This window comes from Gavia stellata, chromosome 23, assembly GCF_030936135.1.
Source record: "Gavia stellata isolate bGavSte3 chromosome 23, bGavSte3.hap2, whole genome shotgun sequence".
In the NCBI taxonomy this organism is placed as follows: Eukaryota; Metazoa; Chordata; class Aves; order Gaviiformes; family Gaviidae; genus Gavia; species Gavia stellata.
In genome coordinates, this window is record NC_082616.1 from 13,186,406 (window position 1) to 13,205,790 (window position 19,385).

Sequence of the window (19,385 nt, forward strand, 5' to 3'; positions counted from 1 at the left end):
TTTTATTATAAAGCCAGCAGCTAAAACACTAATAAGAACAATGTCTAATCTATGTACTGGCCTGAACGAACGGACAATGTAGCTAATGCAAGATGTTTAGTAGCCTTTACCGCTGCTGAGAAAATGAAGGAAAAAAAATGGCTTTGACATGTTTCCCATTAAAAATCATCCAATTCTGAATAACTCCATTTTCAGAAAGAAAACTGTTAGCTTTCTTTTTATAACCTTTCCTACTTTTCCTTGGAAAGAAGAGTTCTGCTTATTCCTTGCTGTTCTCACAGCCTCCCTGCGGAATATCAGATTTTCGTTCTACATTTTGCTGGCTGTGATTTAGTGTGTACTGAAGTCAAAGGATGGGGCCCTTGTTTAGTGACATAAGGGCTCAAGCACCACATCAGCCCCTTTGGCAGCGGATGCGAAGCTTAAGTCAGCGCAAGTTTTGCCTTAGAGGAGGTGAATAAAGGAAATGAGAAGCCAAAAGCACGTGTTGCAGAAGATTTGTTCTCAAAGAGAATTTGTGATTGTTGCATCTGCCTTTTTGAAACTGTCCTGGGGATGTGATGGTATAATGTTTGTTGATCAGAATATACTTGTGCCTTTCCCCCAAGCGGGCCTGAGGTGCTGGTGCTCCTGCTGCAGGTGCTGTGGCCATCCAAGGTGGGACCTCGCCAGTGCAGATGGGAAGGGGCCATGGAAGCTAGAGAGGATCTGGCCGTGGTGGCGGCGGCGGCGTGCTGTCGTGCAGCCCTGTCGTGGTGGGATGCTAAGCCACGGGGATGTCCCTGCTGCTGGGTGCTGCAGTGCTGCGTGTGGTGGTGGTTCCACCTCGTGCCAGCGCCTGGGGCAGGGAGACGTGCTGCCGGGCCAAAACGGCGGTGCCCCTGCATTCAACGGGATGGGCGAGGTCCCTGTTTTATGGGCAGCCTCATGTGAAGGGTTAAACGGCAGCTGACAGTCAGTTCCTCTTTCAGGGAATCTGCGAAAACACAGACCCAGGTTTCTGAGTAGTTTTCTGCGAGGGCTGACAGAAGCACAGCCTGTGCGTGTAGGACAAGTGTCGAGCCGCCTCTGGCCACGCCGCAGGGAGGCCGGCACCAGCAAGCGGGGAAACATGGACCCTGTTTAATTGTCATAAAATGTCCTTGTTAGCAAGGTTAAAGTCTTGATGTGTCCCTGTTTTCACAGGGAGATCCTTGGAAGGCCAAACCTTTGAAGAAAGCATTTCCTTTCGTCTGTAACTTCTATTGCTCTCTTGAGCCAAATGTGTTTTAAGAGCGGAGATACCCAAGGCAGGATTTTGGGGTCAGCAGGTTGCAAGTCCTGCTGTGGGACAGCTGATCCCGCTTAAATTTGGAGGTACCAGAGGAGAGCTTTTACTGGGGTAGGTCACAGCCATCCCATCAGTTCGGCTGTGGACCAGTTCTGCTGCTATTTACGCTGATTTGTGTGACTGCTGAATGTAGCCTTTATAAACACTTTTATTGCCAAATTAAGCTTTTCCCCTTCCAAAGTAACCTCAGATTACTTTCTTCTCTCTACCCCTCGCTTGGAAAAGTTTGCCACCTGGGAGGGGAAGGCGTTGTGGGTGGGGCGGGAGCAGGAGAGGTTTCTGCAGGAACTTGGGGGCCGTTGCAGTCCCTCGTGCCATTTTTCCATGCGGCGACACCCAATGAAGCATCGACTGCTTGAGAAGAGCCTCTCTGCTTTGAGAACAGCTTGTGTGTGGACCTGAAACTGCTTAGCTCAGGTTACCAGAGTGTGTTTATTATTACGGGAGATGCCTGATGTTGCATTATTGCATGTGCTCCTTCCGAGAAACATGGTCCGCTTCTATCAGTGATGTTTGTGTATGTTGAACTCGCGGCTTAAGCTCTTACCCATGCTCACAGACTAAACAAACAGCATTCTCTAAAGTTTGTAAAACGTAGCCAGTACAAAGTGCTTGAAGCTTCAAATGATGATATTTAGTTTACCAAGTTTAAAGACTTTTTGCTTGGAAAACAGAGGTGCTTAAGACTGCCCATGGCTCTTCCCCCAAACATACACACAGGCCGACTCCTGTGTGTCTTGGGAGCATTGGTCCAAGTCACTGCCGTTGGCCTGGGGTGCGAATTTCCAGGCAGCCCCTTCCCAAGCTTCATCTCTCCACTGGTAGCGTGACGTGGGAGCTGCCCTGAGCAGACTGTGATCTGGGCGAGGCAGAGAGGTCTCAGGCTGACCGCCTGTCTGTCAATGGGGGGGTCATACAACCTAACAAAAGGGTTGGGGGCTGCAGAGAGCCCTTCACTTTATCCTCAAGCACCCTCTGAGACATTGCCCAAGGTTTGAATCTCTGTTCCGCTGTGATGTGTCTTTGCTTGTGATGTGTCTCCAAAGTGCTGGACAAAACTGGGAAGAGTTCAGGTTTAAAGGTGCTTTTGAAGCATCAGGTGTTGGGTGCAGACTCCATCCGCTGCAGAGATCCCTGGTGCTGTGAATTCCCTGCGTGGAGTAAAGCCTGTCGTTTCCTGGTGGCCTCAAAATGCCTTAGATATTTGACAGACGACTGCATGTTCTTCCCAGCGGGCAGGACAGCCAGGCCCTGCCGCAACCTGAGCAAACGCAGGAGAAAGGCCCTGGACAGTGTCAGTGGTATGCACTTGAGGAGTAACTTGAGTAGCAAAGTCCTTGTGAGAGAGGCTGTGTTCTGCTTGGTGGAGAGAAGATGGATGGGTGGATGGAAATCTCTCTCAAATGCTGCTTGTTATTTGATGGGCTTAAGGTTTCTGTTGCAAGATAGCGGATTCAGTGTGTACGCCCGCTTGAAGTGGATGCCTTGGTGGCTTAAATAAGTTGGTTTTTTTTTCCTTCCTCCCTTGAATCTAAAACTTCATAGGATGCATGGAACTGACACGTGAGCACGTGCTTTCAGCTAATTAGGCAGATGTGACATGTCCAAGGCTGACCAGCATTGTGCCAAGAATATAATGGAAATCAGCCAGCTGTTTTTGTTGACATTGCCGAAACAGAGTTTCACTTAGCAGCACCAAGGCAAAGCCAAAGGGCAGAGTAAAACAAGGAGAGAGTCAGAAGTAATGAGACAAAGTAGTGTGTTACCTTTTGTAGGGTTACGTGGTGCATACTTGTACCTGAAACCACCCTGTCTGTGCCTTGCAAGTGTGCAGCTGGAACCAGTCCATGAGTCTAGGTCATGAAGCAGCTGTAGAACAATTGCAGTTTGATGTGCTGTGCTGCTGGTGGGAGCCAGGGGGTTGGTATAACGTGTCTTCACGTTGATTACGCACAAACTGGTGTTGGTATCCCGTGAGTCGACTTTTCGGTGTGTTTCTTGTCCAGCTATCACTGCCTGCACTCACTTATCAAAATTCACTTTTCAGTTCCTTGTGGCTTTTCAGTGGCAAAGTCCTGGTGCTGATTCCCTTCATCCTTTGCAGCAGAGCCGAAGATGTGCCACTTCAGTCTCCTTATTTTATTACTCTTTACTTCTTTCTTGCCTTCCAGATGGTGATTCTTGTTTCACTGGGTTGATGTCCTAGGAATAGAGTTTTGGGGTTTTTCTTGGTATTCTCAACAGCAATCATGCGTACCACTGAAACTTTGAGAGTGTTCAGCTGTTTTGCAATCAGGTCTGGGTCTTGCTGGCAAAGAAACCGGTGAACAAAAGCAATATGGCTGGTGTTGGAAAAATGAGAAGTCAGCACATGTGCACACGCTTCCTGCTAGGAAGACAGGGCATGGTAAAGAGTGCACTCGACCCCTGGGTCTAAAAGGGTTAACTCCTGCTGGACTGGGGTTTATCCCTTTTTTCAGTTTTGTATGAAGTACATGACCCTGACGTTTATAGATGTTTTACTGATTGGAAGTAGGGACGGCTACTGAAGTGACTTTGGAGGCATGCTCTGGCTTCAGTGAGATTGTGTTGGGTGGGAATAACAGTGCAGCTGGGCTTAAAAAGAACTGTTATGAGAATGAATATGGCTATACTCTCAGAAAGGTGTTTCCATCAGTTGCTTTGTGCGCTGTGAGCAGAACCTGAAGGAAGCTGTAGATTTCATGTTTATAAATGAACGCTTCCCGGTGTGGTGAAGAGCTGCTGCCTGGCCTGCAGTGAACACATTCAGGAGCCTTTCTGACGGTGTCATTAGAGTTGGGCACAAGATATTGACATGGATCCCTATTGACCGCTTCGGTGAAAATAACTGTTCAGACTTTTATTACAAAACGTAGTTTGAAAACAGTGATTGCTCCTATGCCTCGGTCCCCGCTCCGATGCAGCCTCCCTACTGCTGTTTGCTGACACAGCGCGGGTTGCCGAGCTCTGCCCTTGCAGTCCCAAGGAACCTCACATTCTGTTGGGGCAGAGCTTTCCTAACACCTGCGTAGCATTTTATTGATTCACAAAGACTAACTTTTGAGTCACACACTGTATTTCTGAGGCCTCATTCAGCAGCAAATGGGATTGTAATCGTAAGCAGAAATGGCTTGGATATTGTAGAAGCATGTGCAAAATCCAGCAGAGTTTTGCTGGTACTTAACAGCAGTGAAACGTCTACAGAAGTAGTAAGTTGAGTGTTGGGGTTTTTTTTGTTGCGTGTGGTGGTTTGTGGGGTTTTTGGTTTGTTTATTTGGTTTTGGTTTTAAACCAAAACAGTGAATGGCACTCCAATTTTAAACTGATTGTAGCCTACAACTTCTTATGAAACCACGGATGCCCTTCTAGTATGAACCTTTGAAGTTGTGGAGGAATGAACCTGACTCCTGATGGTTTTGGGACTATCTGGGATGTGGAGCTAATGGCGGAGTACCTTTCCAGTGAGATTAGAAACACCCCTGTCCCAAGGGACACTGGGTTTGAAATGTGAATGTTTTGGCTACTTCAAGCATTCAGGAACAGGATCAGGAGTTGCCTTTCCTGTGCAGTCTCATGTATCTACTGCTCTTTTCCTTTAGGTTATGATACACTGAGCTATTCTGTGGAAAATAATGACAAATGGAGTGGGAGACAGCTACTGCAAGCAAATGAGGAGAACACGACTGACGTCCCAGGGGATGGGGGGCAGCCGTACGTCAGAAATTGCACTGAACCAGGTAGGAATGAAAGTTGCTTCCAGCTCCTCGGTCTTACAGTTGGCTTTGTTACCTCCAGATACCTGCATTGGTATCACCTTCACTGCCAAAAATGTGTACTTTCCAATTTTTAAGTCAATAAACATGCTTGTTGTTTTCCTTGTATGTGTGCGCCGTACGGGTATTGCAAACTCCCTCAGCAACTAGGGTTAAGAGGAGGACCTGCTGTCAGCTAGAGTACAAGACAATGTTTAATATAGACTAACAGGCAAGTGCTGAGATCATAAGCATGCCTTCTGTAGATCTTGCATAAACATTGTGTGAGGTTCTAGCGGTGGGATGTACATAGTGATGGTGTGTGCTAGTAGAATTATTATCTGAGAAATTAGTAGGTAGTCATATATTTAGTACAAGTACTTCCACCAGTGTTGGACCCAAAGAAACCTAGTCTTCTGTAGCTTGAGGTTGGGTTGATCTGCTGATGAGAAATAGGGCTCAGTTCATATTGTAGCTTTTTCCTCAGGGAGGAACCTTAGCGGGGTCCTCCTCATCTCCTTGGCTCCTGTTTTTATGAAACTCGTAGGAATGTAATGTCATTGAAACTCTGCTGCTCTATTGCGTTTTGAAGTCGGCTGACATATTCAGAAGCTTTTGGGGGCAGTGGGCACAAACCCTTCAGCTATGTTCGTATGCTTCATGTGTCCCCCTCCCTCAGGGATCCACCTGCAGCCAGGATTAAGGCAGATTGGGTGGGAGGGTATTTAACTGTAGGAGCTGGGCTGATGTCGGTTTTGAACTTGCCTTCCCTGAGCTGTTTGGGGCTTTCTGTCAAATTCTTGTTCTGACAAAGCTCCCTCTATTTAGAGGGGCAGTGTCCTGTCCCGTAGTTAAAAGGACAATCACAACCCTGTACAAAAAAACTTCCCATGGACGACAGAAAAAAGAACAAGATGGGGAGTCTTCAATTTGCATCCGATCGACTGGATGGTTTTTATTTCTACCTAAATAGAAGTCATCATAATATATCACTATTAAAAGAGAAGGGTTTATAAGCTGTTCAGTCCTTTTTTTTTTTTTTTTTCTTTTCACAGCAGAGCTTGGATGTTGTTTCCTCAAAGTTCAGGGAGGGGAGGGGCAAAGTGTTTCTCCATTCTTCAGGACTTATGTAGGTTACATGCCCCATGAGAAATTCTAATACAGTTCTTGCTGCTCCTCTCTGCCTATAATTTTTCCTCCACTGTAATCCTTAGTGACGTTTCTGGACAGATGGATGATTATAATCTCTTTTAGCAAAAACTAGTATAAAAATTCTTTTTACTCAATTTTTCACTTGTTTGCATATCTCCCATATAGTGCAGATCCAGTCTTACAGCCTCACATCAGCAACTGTAGTAATCTTTCCCCCACGGCTCTTGGTACATCAGCACCTGCTGCCTCACCATCCTCAGCTATTTCTGCTGCCTTCACCAAATAAAGTGGCCTATAGGAAATGTATGGGATTGTATTTGTGGTATCTGTTTTTTCTCCTCCCTTTTCCAGAAGATAAACCAATAATTATGGAGTACATTGTATAGTGTTCAGAGAAGAGAAGGTAGAAATACCTAGGGTGAATTATATTTTGTTGCTGAATTATCACGATGTTACAACAGAATGTATCCTGTAATAGCAAACTGACTAGAAGTACTGTAGAAAAGAAAGTAAAAGTAACAAAGTTTAGGTCTTGTTTGTGTTTTGTGGATTTCATTTGGACCATTATCATAGTGTAAACGTAAATCATTAACGCTAGGCTGGATGGCAGTCAGAAATATTTGAATTGTCGTAGTTTGAACAGGAGCAGGACTCTGAAGTGTCTGTGAAAGTTACCTGTTGACTTCAGTGCACTGTAGGCCATGTGCAGGATATTTCAGTTCTGCTTTTCAGCAAATTGAGTAAAAGAGCTGGTAGAAGTGATGCTGTAAATAGCATTGATATGTCATCTTGTTCTGAATTATTTTTGTGCTGTATATGGTAACGCAACATGAGAAAGCAAAGTGTTGTAGGGAAGAACTTCAGAATTTTCCATTTTCCCTGCAACTCAGAATGCCGCCAGGTTTCTGAATCCAGTACACAATGGGCCACCCGTCATGAGCCCATACAGCTTGATCCTGCCGCTCTCTTTCCTAATGCCAAGTCTGAAACCGCCATTCAGGAGATTGAAACGGGGCCTGGTGATGGATCTGGGCTGCTGAGGTCAGTCTAGTCCAATGCAAACTGAACCACCATCCCAGCAGGTGAGGATGTTAATAACTTCAGCACAGTTCCCGACAACAGCTTTCGTGTTTAGAAGTGTAGGATGGAACAGGGCGGTTCAAATCAACGTACAACGCTGATGCTAATAATTGATGTTGTTAAACAAAGCTGATCCAAGGCTTGATTCAACACCCTTTCAGGGCAGCACAGTCCTCCCTCCACGGGCTGTGTTAGTGCTGGATCAGGCTCCGGGATGGTGTCTAGCTCTGAAGTGACAGGAGACCTGCGCTAGTGCAGCAGTCAGGAAGCACAAGAGTTCACCAAGTGTGTCTGCCATTGCCTTCTCTAAGTGCTTGCCTGTACAGGGCTGCTCAAGGAAATTGAGGCAATTTGGCTAAAATTGTGGTGGTGTTGAGCATAATTCACGCACAGTGCATAACCGAACACTGGGCATCTGTTGTTACTTGGGAATCAGCAGAGCTTAAACCTCCTTAGCATCCCCACAGGACACGCACTTATGTGCATTTGGCCTTCAGGTGCTTCTCTTTCCCTTTGGTGAGTATTGGTGGGAAAATGCTGCCTGAAAAGACAATTTTTTTTCCTGCCTACTTCCAAAATTAAGTTGTATAAACACCTACAGCTAGGCAAAAGTGAGAGTTTAAAAAAGCAGTTTCACCTCACCTGTTGGGGGAGGGAAATAAAATGCCTCTTTTTAAGTGTTTTGTGGTTTTTTGCAACACTTGGCTTTTGTAGTCTGTTGGCAGTAAACACATTTTTACATGCCAAAGGAAAGATTTTTTTTTTTTTTTTCTTTAACGGCACATGTATTTCCAGGCTCATTTAAAAGCCTGGCATGACATTTGTGAACTGCTATTTTTATTTTTCTAATGGTTTACCCAGTGGGCTATCTATCTAGTAGCATTTTATAATCAGAACTGCTCCAAATAGTGGGGTTTTTGCTCACTTCTCCTTTGGAACATACATTGTAGAAATATTAAAGGGGTGAAATGGACAGAATCCAACCTCAAGACCTTTTTTTGTAATTTTTTTCAGTCCTTTTCTAATTTTTCACTCTGAAGCTGTTGCAATTGGAGTGATAACGTGGACTTTTTGAGCAGTTCCTTCAAAATGCACTGCTTGTTCTGTACTCTGTAGCCCTGATTCACTGAACCTCTGGGGATTTTTGAGCCCTACAGTATGGCACTTGGGAATAAATCTTGCAAGGCTTGATTTGGATGATGGCTGCCTCTGTATCAGGGGTAGCAAATAAGAGGCTATGTTTCCTTTCGAAAGTCTGTTGAGCATAGCTGACGCAATGACAGCGTGGTAACCTTTCTTCTAGCTCCCTTGCCCTGTCAGCGTGGACAGAGCGAGTTAGTTGTGCATATGACTTGGTCAGGGTTCAGCTCTTTGAGTGACTAGCCCTAGAAGCAGCTGCAATCTGGTGCTCAGCTATGGATGATGTGGGCAACAAAGCACGCTCCCAAAAAAAGGCCGGGAAAGTAGCAAGGCAGGGCAAATGGATGAGATGAAATGCTAGCCTCAAAAGAGAACGCCTATCTTTGCAAGCTACTAGATTATTTTAGATACTTGTTGCTGTGGGATCTGAGTATCTGCTGGTGCATTTTGAAATGTCAATTTAAGCCTTCTTGCTATGAGTCTTATTAACAGAAAGAAGCTGAGAAATAGTCATAGTTTGCTCTGCACTGATACTGTTGTATTTGATTGTGTTGAGTGCTTGTGGAGGCAGAGCAACAAAAAACCCCACGTTCTTTTCTGAAGAGCTTCTGGTCTCTCGTCTCCTGTTCCCTTATCTTCCAGTCCTGTAATCATATGTGCTTAACCCATCCCTCTCGGATCCCTGGTGGCTCTTCACAGGAGTATCTGACTGTGCTGTCATGCAGCAGATGTTCTTCTGGCCTCTCCTACCATCCTCTTGTCCTTGTATCCATGTGAAGGATGTGTGGAACTAGAGATGGAAAAAAAAATTGGACTGAGTTTATTCACAAAAAAAGTGATACTGTTTCACTAAAACACTTGTTGATTTTGGGCTAGGTTTGGCAAACAGTTTTAGCTAATTTAAAAGATGATGAGGGAAGAGTGAGAAAGACTTGTGTTACTTCAGGCAAAGTATCATTTAACCACCTAGTCCTGTTTAGAAATGTCACTCACCCACTGGAAGCCAACAGAAAGGCTTAAGCTAACTTAACGTTGAGCTAAGTGTGCTACCAGACTCAGGGCTAGGTTTGCACTAGAGAAATTCAGGGAAACTTGCTGTTAATTTAGACTTGGTTTATCAGCTGTCAAGAAGGTGACAAGCTCATAGGCTGCGTCAGGATGGGATGTCTAGAAATTTATGTTAGAGGCTGCTTGGTTGTGGCATGTCGCGGTCCTGGTGCCACCCCTTGTTAGCTCCTCACTAGACTGACATATGTTTCCGCTGATGAGCTATCATCGTGTTCCTCCCCTGGTGTTACCGTTTCCCACGTGCTCAGTTGCTGCTCCCACCTTGGAAAGGCTGCAAATAAAATAACAGCCCTGCTTAAGTGTGCCGTTTTAAAGTCATTATCAGCAATAGGAGGAAATACGTGATTACTGTAGAAATGAAAAGATCTCAGTATATTCATTTAGACCCTCAGGCACAAAAGTGTTTAATTTAAACAGCCAAAGAAGTTTTTATGCAATTATTTCTTACATTTCCTCCTCTTATTTCAAAAGCAACTTTCTCTTTTATCCGTATTTCTCAAGTGAGGCATAGATTATGGTAATGTAATTTGTAGTGCCTGCTGTGAAGTAGGTATCCCTTCCAGACTGCTTGCTTGTGCTTGTTACTGTTTCTTTAGAGCCCTTTTTGCGTTGAACCGCAAACCTTAACCCACAAAACCCAAACCACCTCATGTGAGTTTGTGCTTTCTGATCTCTTCCCCGTTAAACGTTTGCTCCCCTCTGTTTTGCGTACCCAGGCCACGAGATTACCGGGACCACTGTGGGTTTCTCGGCAAACAGCTCGGTGACCGAGCTCTGCCTGCTGCGTGGTGGGGCCTGAGGGTGGAAGGAGAAGAAAACGTGGTCTGTTGTACCTCTTTCTCTTGCTGTGGGAGAGGAGTCTCGCGCTTGTGCTTCGGTGCCTGCACGGACAGGCTGGCGTTAGCAGCAAGCGCTCTCCTGGTTGATTCGTCACCTCTAAAGTGGTGTTTCCTCTGTGTTAAAACAGAGCAGTGCAGTCCTCTTTCCTTGACCTCACCCTGGGGTGTGGATGTGCTGAAGCACAGCCTGAGCAGTTTTCAGCCAAAACAGTAGCGGCTGTCTTTGGGCTGAAAAGGAAACCATCTCTTCACCCTTGTGCAAGCAAAGACTTGTGCATGTGGTCTGAGTTGTCCTGGTCTGTCATGCCCAGAATGACATCCAGAGAACACACACAGCGCACAAGACCTGTGTCTTTACCTATAAGCACGTTGCTGGTGCTAGAAGAGGAGCTGTAGCAGAAGAGTCCCTGCCCTAAAGACCTTTAGCCTTTCAGTAGAATAGGGTTGGGAATGCTGGAGAAGTTAGTGCATTTATACAGCTGTAAAACTCACTGCAGCGGGATGAAATTCAGCGCTTCTAATGGTCCTTGATTTTTCTCTGGGTTGTGTGTTGTCTTCTTTTGGTGGATTGTCAGCATTGTATAGTAAAACCGCACAGGAGGTCACAGCAGTGGCAGAAGTGCCTAGTAGATCCCAGAATTGTAGCACAGTCTAAGATGGGCTTGTGTGCTAGAAACAAGGTGTATTAAATGAAATACTCAAGCATTGAAGAGTTTTAATGAGTGGAGTTCTCCTGACATTCCAGCTCATGTTCATGCTTCCACACGTAAAACAGCACTGTCTGTCAGCGCTTGGGGATATGTGTATCTGAGCAGCAGGGTCTGAGTTGAGGGACTAATATCCATTCGCATCGAGGCTGGAGAAGACACAAAAATTACAAATGTGGGTAAGATGTGCTCATCCTTTTAGTGGAGCCTTGATATTTGGGTGTGGAGGGTGATGGTGACTCCTTCGTCTCCGTAGACTTCTCGCCTCTTGGCCTTTGTACCTGGAGATGCGGTGCTGGGCTTGGACTCTTTCCTTTCTGAGCATCCTTCTGCTTTTTGCTTCTGTAAGGTGCAGGGAGTGGTATCTTTACAAGCCTGGGTTTCGCTTTAGTGGGGTGGGCTTGTGGATGGGAAATGGGAAGACATCGAAAACAAAATACCTCTGGAATTTCTCTGCAAAGGTGCTGGAAGTAGATGCTGGCAGAGTGAGCAAGACTGCTCTTGCTCCGCCGCTGCCAAGTTCAGGAAGGCTTGCTTCACAAGCAGATATAATACGCCATGTGGAGAGTGATTTTTTTTTTTTTTCCTTTTTTCCTTCCTTTTTTTCTCCTGTCTGAACTAAAATGCAATTAAAAAAAAAAAGTTGTTTTCCCTCAAGCAAATTTAATTTTTTTCTAGCAAAATGGGAAGTAAAAATTTGTTTCTGCCTAGCAAGTTGCAAAACCTTGCTTTCACTTGTGGAAACATTAGAAAAATAAATAGCTGTAAGTTTAGTAACAAAATGTCCTTGAGGAATATAAAAAAAACATCCTTCCCTCCCTCAGCCATAACAGTTTTGTGAATTTGACAGAAATTTGCTCAAACTTCTGCTCCCACACTCTGCTTCTGTCTGATGATTGCTCTCTTCCACCCTCCCCCCAAACGAGAAGACTTGACAGAAGTGGGGAGTGTGGCTCCTCTTGAGTGAAGGCTGAGAGGGAAGAGGAGTGAGTAACGCTCAGCGGGCACCGGCCTCTCCCGCCTGAGGGGAGCGGATTGCTTACGCTCTGGTGAGGGTCATCCGCCTGCTAAGGCAGACGTGAGCGGCTACCGTGAGTCTGGGGCTGGGGAGCCGGGACTGCTCCGTGCCACAGATGCTCCGTTGCAGCCCGGTGTCACCTGTGTGCGCTCTGCGGGCAGACGTGGCCGTGTCCCCTTCTCTCTGCCCCCCCCGCCTCTCATCTAAGTTGAAATGGTTGTGGTGCCCAGTATCGCAGTGATCCGAGGAATTCCAGTTCTGAGGACTCCAGTCTACTGTCGTTCACTGGGTGCTTTGCAAACGAGGGCTGTCATTTGTCCCACCCTGATACGGGAGTCCTGTTCCTGGGGCTTGGGGTCTGCGGTGCTAAGACAAAGTCTCGCTGCGGCAGCGTTTTCTCTGGTAGCAGCAGTGCAGACCATCAGGCCTCAGCTTCGGGAGCGGGGAGTCACAAGTGATGCACCGTTGCCTTGGAAAGCTGCTGTGTCGCTCCTCACACCAAGCAGCACAGAAAGGCTTTGTCAGCTCCTAACCTAAAGCATTGCAAAACTGTGGTGTTGGGATTAAAACCTCAGAAATAAAAATAAAAACCATGCTTGTTTATCCCAGGTTTGTGTGTGCTGGCATGGAGTTGGGTTATCTTTTTCTACAGTTAGGAAGGAGAGGTTCTCTTGATGGGAACAAGAGCTGAGGCTGTGGTGCGGTCTCCTGGCCCCGAGAGCTGAGGCTTGAAGAGACGAACACCAACGCTGGCAAAGCTCCACATCTGACACCTGCTTTTTAACTAAACATCGTTTTTGTTGAGGCTGCGTGCCCCTACAGCCTGTATCCCTGGCTGAGGGGACAATGGGAGGCAACCGCTGGGTTTGGAAGAGTCCTTCCTTGCTGAGCTTGCCTGCTGGGTTGGTTAGAAATATTGCAAATGATTATCCTTTTTGCCTGTGTTTGCCATGGGCCATGCACAAATACATTAAGTGCAGGCTGTTACAGTGTTGATCCGAAAATGGGTACGCCCAGCTCACTCACCTATAATTATTATATTTTTTTTGGCAGCTGGAGTGTGTTTCTGGAGCCAAGTTCAGATTCAGGTAAAATTAGGTCAGCAGAGCCATGCGCACACCATGTCTCTGCTGTTTACAAGCCTCCCGTCCTATATTTCAGTCAGGACAGGCCTTGTTGGACACAGGAGAGAGCATGACTTGATTTTGATCACAGAGGTTCTCACTAGCCTGTATCAGAGAAGTTGACCTATGAAAGTTGTAAAAAGCTGCAAGGGATACTTAAAGATAACGTGCAGATGGTGGAAAGTATTCTGCTGCTTGGTTATTCACGCAGCTGGTTTTTTGGAGGGTATATTCCACCAATCTGGTCCTTGGAATGATTTCTCGGGCTCCAGAGATTTTCTGCAAACTTTTGAATAATGTCTTTCTCTTCTCTTAGTAGAGTTAGATTTTTTGGTTTTTTTGTCTTGCAATGAGCTAGAATGAGAATTTATTTTCCTGACTGGGAGAACGTTTAATCTTCCTGGTAGCAGTTCCAATGTCAGTGTGCCACCAAATGGGTGGCATTGGGGGGAACTTCCAGGGACCAGCAGACCCTTGAACCTAGCAGGGAAAGGTTGTGCCAAGAAATGTTTTTAACAGGGAGGAGCCATTTACCATTGCAAGAGCTGGCCAAGGGAGCAGAAAATACAGCCTCTCTTTCCCCCTTCAGAAGAAGGAGGGTGTCTTTGTCAAGAATACTTTCCTGTCACGTGGAGGACACCAGCCGTGAGATGGTGGTGGGCGAGCTGCGCGCAAGAGCCTTGGGAAGCCTGGCGTTCTCCTGGGTCGTGCCGACGTAGTGCACGTGAACAGGCTGAGAGCTGGAGTGCTGTGGCGGGCAGCGAGGGGCTGAATGCTCCAGCATAACGGTGGGATGCTCGCCCTGCGGGGAGGGGCTGGCAGCCTGGCAGTGCCACTTGGGTCTGGGCTGGCCGTGCGCACACATACATATGGTGCTCGTTTGCTGCAGTGTCGGAACAATTATCCTCAGGCTGGGATTTGGCACTGCAAAGCTCCTAGCTCCGGAGTTGCTTTGTGACTTGGTTTTGCTGCTTTATTTATAAACATGTTCAGCTGCTCTGGAGTTGAAGCCGAGCGAAGTGTGTATTTGAATCAGCCTTAGTTGTGGCTGTGCTGTGGATTCGGGGTTTGCTTTCTGGGCTGTATTTTGCAGGGCCTTGATCTGTGGGACTGTTGGATTGCAGGATCTCTTTGGAATAAGAGGTGGTCACAAGTACTTTCTTTAGGACTTTTCAGTCATCTAAGGGGGCAACAGCCCAAGTGTCGCTGAGTTGTGTTGGCATATAGGTGAGCAGATTCCTTAGCACCAGCCACTCCGAGGCAGGACCTGTTGCGTACTTACAGCACAAGTATAGCTGGACCACACGCCAAGGCGAAGCTTGGAACAATTGCTTTTTGCTGGGTACTTAAAAACGCTGAACTGACTTCCAGAATCATGCAGTGTCCTGGAAAGTAGGGCCCTCTGTGCACACACAGGAGGCCAGCAGCGTTCTTTTTGTGAAATTTTGCTGGTATTCCCATGTGATTATGTGCGCAACTCCAGGAGCTGAAGCTTTAGGGAGAAAAATAATACAAGCTCTGATTAAAATCAAGAGGTAGCAGTGCTATTTCCTAGTTTATCCTCAGTGTGTTCTTGCATTGATGATACAAAAGAATTAGAAAAGGGAAGGGAGCTAAGTGGCAAAACAACAAAGTAAAACCCAAATCCTGAAACGGGCATCACCTCTATGGTTTGTAGGCAGAGGAAAGGTAGTGAACTCCTGTGAGCCCATAGTGCCCTCATGAGAAAGCTGCTGTTTATTTTTGCAGAATGCATCATTGCGTTATGTATCAAACAGTTGTAATTAAACCACTACGTGTTCTAATAGAAAAGAATCTTGTTAGACCCATTGGCTCCTGGCTTATGAGTACTCAGTCTCTAACCTTCCGCATTGCAACATGGCCAAGATGTGCACTGGTAGTCTGCAAAATCTCACCTACTGGGACTCATTTGCTTAATTGGTGATACTTGTGATTAGCATGTTCCCATTGTAATTATTGTTTCCAGTGGAAATTACTATATTGTCATATGCTAGCTATGCAATAAGGGCCTTGCTGAGCGTTTATGGAAGATTTGTATGTCATGCTGGGTGTTGAGTGAAGAATGCCAAAGGATAATTGACTGTTGCTACCCAAGAAGCATGTTAATAGTCTTGAGAAATAATGACCAAAAAAAAATAAGGAATAGTCCTGTAGGGAACAAGGAACAGATCTTAACCTGTACACCTGCTGCTATCAAAGACACAGGAGGATGTCATTTGAGAGCCAGTCAGAAGTACAACCCAATCTGCGTGGTAGCTCTTCTAGTATCCCATTTATCAAGTTGGTGTTTTGCTTTAGGCTGCCGGTGAGCTTTACTGACAAAACCTGGAATAGGGGATGTTGGACATGGAATTGCTGGCAGAATTTGGCACTAATAGTGGTAGGGAGCACACAGCTGCAGTACCCCCATAAGGTCCCCACCTGATACCTTAAGAGGTTGTTTGGTGCAGATCAGTCCTTACAGCTTCAACCCCTTGTTCCCTTTTTCATCCCTGTCCCTCCAGGTGCATGGAGGCAGCCACAGCCAAGCAGATTTGCCAAAATCCAAACCTTAACCTCTTTTATTTCACAGTGTTTTGCTAACAATAGGCTGCTTAGTTATTTAGGTTTTGAAGTACAGTGCAAGGGCTTAAGAGAGAGATATACTCAGCTAAAAACTATGGACCACGTAAGATAGGCACAGATAGGGCTACAGCTTCTGATCTCTTCTATCTTAGTCTTCATTTGGACTGTAATGAAATGACCCGCCGGCAACCTACTAGTCACCGTTTAATTAAACTTGTTCTCTAGGGATTGCTAATCTGTCAGCCTTTGGCTGGTGTTAAATACTGTCTAGATGTGAAACACTGACCCTGATGCTACCAGTCATGGTGAGAAAGCTTTGCCTCAGAGGTGCTTTTACTAAAGCTCCTTTCAGGCCTGTGACTCGAGCGTGGCCAGTGCAGGCATTGGGATGCATCCCTGCTGGGAGGGGAGGGCTGTGCCACCGCAGAGGGAGGTTTCTGGCATGCCCACGTAAACCTGGAGGAGGAAATGCATCGCTGAACACACGTGGGAGAGCAAAGGCAGGAGGGCGCTGCGCCGGCAAGCTGGTTTCTCTGCTGAAAGGACAGGGAGCCTAGGTGACTTGTACCTGTAGGAGCAGAGTCTTCTCATCTGTCAGAGACCAAAAACGCTCTCGTAGTCATCCCTGGACTCAAGCCTCTGGTGCCTGAGGACCTGCACCCTGAAATGCTCTGCCTGCGGGTGTCCGGGTCACGGTCTGCTCTGGAGCGTGCTATGAGTTTGAAACTTGTTTTGCTGTTTATGTAGGCTTGCCAAACAAATAAAAAATAGACGTGGCAGACTGCTTATCCAATGTAAAGCTGGTCTGTTTTATCCCCATCTTAAGTTCTTGTTTCCTTTTCAAAGACAGTGGTCAGTCTGGATAAAACACAGCTTTCAAACTATGAGCTTTTTGGGATTCCAGTCTTATTTGATGGAGTGGGCCACAGTAAAAATAAATGTATTTTTAAGAAGGGTAATACAAGGTGGAGCTCAGCTGTTTTGCAATGGAACTCAAATATTCCTTGGAAGATCTGATGGATTGCATTTGCACACATAACTTCATGGGAGACAAACACATTTTTTCAGTTACATCATCCCTAAAGGAGCTGCCTACTTTATCTCTGGAAAAAAATGCAGGTAGCAAGTATCAACGTTCTTCAGCACAAAGAGGGGGAAAATACTTTCCTAAGTATGCCATCAACCAGTTAGTACAGTTATGTAGCAAGAACCCATGTTTAGAGTAACAGCAATGGAGGGGGGGGAACCCTGTGTCCCTTTATGATTATTTTTTTTCCCCCTCTGAAATGACTTTAGAATGTACAGAAATTTTCTCAGTTTTGATTTTTGGGCTTTTTTTGTTTGGTTGGGTTTTTTGTTCTTTAGAGGAATGAGACCTGCTTCCCTGAACTTTTGGGTTACTCCTTTGGTTATTGTGTGTTGTGGAAAAGGCAGCAGAGAGGTTTAAAATACTGAAGAGGGACCATTGCTTCCAAATCTTTGCATTTAAAAGGTGTTAAGCAAAGCAGGACTTCAGACGTGAATAAATGTCACATCATACCTTTCTGAACTGGGTTTTACTTCTCTGATACCTGAGGATGCCAGGCTGCTGTAGTGGAGCGCTGTAGCAATCTGAGAGGTATTCTGTGAAACCTAAGACCTGAATTTCTAAGAAGGTGCTGAAAAAAAAAATTGTTGAGTCACACTCACTTCTTTCTCTTGGAAGAAAATGTACTTGGATTTTTATATGCCGAGCATGGGAAGCAGAACTATTGTAGGTTTTTGCGTTGGTAGCTGGGAAGAACCATTGCGGTCCTCTTGTTTGGCGATGCTGGTCAATGCCAGCGGTGGCCTCTTGTCCTGCTGGTCTGCCCCAGGCTCCCTGGGGGAAGGTGGGCATCTTTCTCATGCCCGGCCCCACTGCTGGAGGGGTCTGTGGAAGGGAGCAGCGGACCGAGGTGCTAGAGAGGAGTTTCCTCTTCCTGGCTCTGGCGTGGGTCTGCTGGGAGATGTGGGTCGGGTCCTCTCTGTGCCTCGGCAGCAATGCGGCACAGCTAGTGCTGACTGGCAGTGTAGGGCACGGTTGGACTGTGCTGATGAAAAGCGTGCTGTAAGGAGTTGCTACCAATTCAAAATCTGTAAATTGCAAGCGATTGTGTTCATGGTACTTTTTGGACCATCTTTCTGATTAACTCAGTGACTGACGCTTACTTACCAGATGCAAGCTGCTCGATGCAGCGTGGCCTCGGGGCATTACTGAAGTACAAATAAGTGCTCGCAGCTGTAATAAAAGTAAATGTGTACCAGATGTAGATGTTCTAGATTGGCCAGAAACCAGAATAGTTTATTTTTTTTACATACCTGAATTATTCTTCTGACATGGTAAACAAAAATTGTCCACTTAAGCATTTAAAAATATATTGCTGCATTTCTGTAAAATGTCATAATTCTCCTCAGCATCCTATTTCCACCAAGCTCCGATTTTGTGAACATACTTCCTGCAACACTTTATTATGCTGCTGGTTTCTCCCAGAGCGAGTGACAGCTGGCTTTTTAAACCATTTCAGAGCTCAGCACAGATGCAAGTTCTCACAGGGCTGCAGAAGTCTGCAAGCCATGGCTGTGCTGTAGCACAGACACAGATTTTGGGAGGAGGACTTCCTGTCTCGTGACAGTAGAGAGATTAAGCTGTCCACCTGTGGGCAAACTCTGGGCAGATCTGTAGGTGATGTAAGTCCCACAGGCTCTGCTGAACTCTGCTGGCTTTCATCAAGTGATGGTTTAGCCCTTGATGGCACAATGTTTTCAGCATTGATTTGTGCAGGTAGGATAGATCCAGGTCCCTTGTGCAAAAGTGGAGCGAGGAGGGTTTTCTGTAGGACCATAACAGGTATTCTGGGCCGCTGCATCACTTCCCCCTTCCTAAAGCAGAGGAGGGACACGGTAGCAGCATCTGCAGCTCTCGCATGTGGTGATGCCTCTGGGCTTCACCGGCGTGGGGGTTTTGTGTGTAACCAGTCCATCTTCATGGTCCGCCTGTCTTGAACCCAGAGCGCTGAGCGGCAAGTGGCTGAGGTTCAGTGCTCTTTGGCGTCTCCTAGATGTATTGAGCTCCTGGTCGGGCTTTTGGTGGTCTGCTCACCCTGTGTGCCTTCCAGCAGCTCCTCCAGTTTGCGGTACCCGTGGTGGTAAGTGACAATGCGTGACTTACAGAAATCTGTGTGCTGGCTTTCGCTTTCACACTTGTCAAAACAAACAAATATTCATAGTTTTGCAGTACCATGAAACCATCCCATGTATCAAGGCAGAGGTAGAAATTGCCAGTTTGAGATTTAAGGCTTAAGAAGTAAGATCAGCCTTTCTAATAATTAACTAATTTCATTGAAGTCCATGTTGGTGTGTGCCATACTGGTATTGCCTTTAGTGAACCCAATAACAGATTGGTGTTTTTTTTAATAAAGAAAGGAAAATCTACGCTAGTGTAAATTTTTGGTTGTTAAAAATTTTGGACTTGCGATGCCAAGGAATTTGGGAATGAAGTAATTTGTCTTGGTGCATGTTGACGCCAAGCCTTGTAAAATCCACTGTC